Below are 2,333 nucleotides of genomic sequence, written 5' to 3' on the forward strand. Positions count from 1 at the left end.
AGCCATCATTGTTGTTTGGCAGGCCTGGGCTGGATTCGAACCTGCCAGCTCAGGTGTATGTGGCTGGCACCTTAGCTGCTTGAGCCACAGGCTCTGAGCCAGCATGACAATTTATAAATGTAAGGTGCCATCACTGAGTAAACATATTCCTAAGTGGAGACGAGGAGGGGAGACATCCCTGTCTCACCGACTAATGAAGCAACACTATGCATTCGTTTATTTTTATTAGTAGATGATACACTGCTGCAAATGCTAATCCTCTCTGCTCCGCAGTGTTTATTTTGCATATACATGTGACTTGGTTCGAATATATGAACAATCTGTCTAATAATCAACAAGATGAGCTGGGCTTGGCCTTTCACTGAAGATTGATGGTGTCTGTCTGAATCAAGTCATCTGACCCATCTCCAGTAGTAAGAACTCTGAACTGCTTCCTCAAAGGTGCTGCGACATTCATGGCATGGCATCTTTTGCACTTGTTTCAAAGTAAGGATAGTCACCTTTATCCCTGCTCTAGGTCTGGGTTTCTGTAGTCACCTAGCATTCACTTAGGTCAATCCCACTACCCAAAATCACAAAAGGAAAGTTTTGGGGCTCTTTCACATCCCTGTAATATATGAATTCTTTCTTCCAGTTACTCCAGTTCTGGAAGTTTTGCAAATCATCAACACTAAAATTAAGCAGGCCAACAGTCAGAACCTCTGTAAGATGATTTGCTAAGGCTTCAGAATCACTCTTCACTGTGTCCCAAATCTGCCTGGTAACCAAATGTCCATCCACCTCCAAATCTTTATTTAAAAATTCCACACATATTGTATGGAAGAGGTGGGTGTCAAATGTATATCTGTTCATTTGGAGAACTATTCCCAACTGCACCATCTCCAAGGAGAATTCCTTTAAAAACTGATGATTTTCCTGCCATTATTAATCTCAAGAACTCTGAGATTAATGGTTCAATTCAAGCACCATCTCCTGTGGTTGCTGAGAAGATTCACTTGGACACAGAGGGAAAGCGTTTCATCACAATGCCAGGCTCCCTACAGGAGGACAGGAAGTCTCTTCAGGCCCCCAGAGTGCTGTAGTCTCGGGCCCACATGTGGAGGATGCCCTGAGAGCTCCAGAATGACATGTTTGGGTGTAATGAGGACAGAAAGAGGGACATGGACCTGGTGAGCAGGAGGCAGCAGGGGGGCACTGCCCAGCTCCAGCTGCACCACTCCCATTCAGTGCAAAGGGAACAACATGGGGACAGGCCGGTCTGCTAACTGTCTTTAATACTAAAATACAGGTGAGGAGACACTCAAATGGAACACAGAATATGCAGGCAGTGATGAAAGCTAAGGGGATTTTTTTTTTTTTTTTTGGTCTCATAAATCTATTTAGACTGAGTCAATTCATTCAGGATGTTTTGGAAATGTCTCTCATTTGGTCAGGATTTGGACCACAGGTCTTTCTCGGGAGCTGTAGATACACTCCTGAGAAAGTTACACTCAAGATAGTAGCCCCTCAATTATGATGCCCTGGGAAAAGATATTGATCCAACATATTGGGATCTTCATCCCCAGACAAGTCATATAATTTAACAAACTCGTCTATTTCATAGGGCATTGAGGCCCAAGGAGGATTCGAATCCCCCAGAGCTATCTCTAGAATATCAAAAGGCTGTGAGTCCCCCGATGAATCCAACGCACCAGCCCCTCCAGGCTTCTCCATCCCAGAAAGCTCCTGTGGGTCATAGTAAGATTCATCTGAAGTCCCAGGACTCGTCATGTGAGTGTCTTTAACACTTTTGGATACAGGAGTCTCCTCCTCCTCCTTTACCGAAGTAGTCTCTTCTGCCGGCCCGTTTGGCTGAGGCTGTAGCTGCTCCCGCTGCTCCTTCCTCCATCTGACACGCTGGTTCTTAAACCAGGTCTGGGGAGGGAGGAAGAGGGTGATTAATAAAGTGCTTGAATCCAAAGGAGAATCATGATCCTCAGAAATTAGGCTTTTCAGTATGAGAAGCTAGTCCCACATCTCTTTATATTTATCTGAACAAGGGAAGTTCTTCCTATCCTCTGCTGCCCTGCATTCCAGAGGGCAAACTGGGTGTAGGAGTGTACTAGCATAGGGTGACCAGACGTCCTGCTTTTGGCGGGACAGCCACGCTTTTTAACAATTTGTCCCACATCCCGCGGCGTTTTTAAAAAAGTCCCAATTTTTGGAAAGAATGCATGAATGGGCAGGAGAACAGGAAGGGAATATACGGTTTTCGGCTGCCATGTGGCTATTTCGCCAGAATATGAGTTTTATATTATTTTTGTTAATTTTATAATGTTAAACTGTAATAATAA

General features: G+C 44.6%; 1 pseudogene; it reads right to left on the reverse strand.

Moving 5' to 3' along the window:
- Positions 1-331: 331 nt before the first annotated feature.
- On the reverse strand, positions 332-922 carry LOC100964014 (annotated as a pseudogene).
- Positions 923-2,333: the final 1,411 nt, after the last annotated feature.

The sequence above is a fragment of the Otolemur garnettii genome, unplaced genomic scaffold (genome assembly GCF_000181295.1).
Source record: "Otolemur garnettii isolate 467f Iridium unplaced genomic scaffold, OtoGar3 scaffold00233, whole genome shotgun sequence".
NCBI classification, from domain to species: domain Eukaryota; kingdom Metazoa; phylum Chordata; class Mammalia; order Primates; family Galagidae; genus Otolemur; species Otolemur garnettii.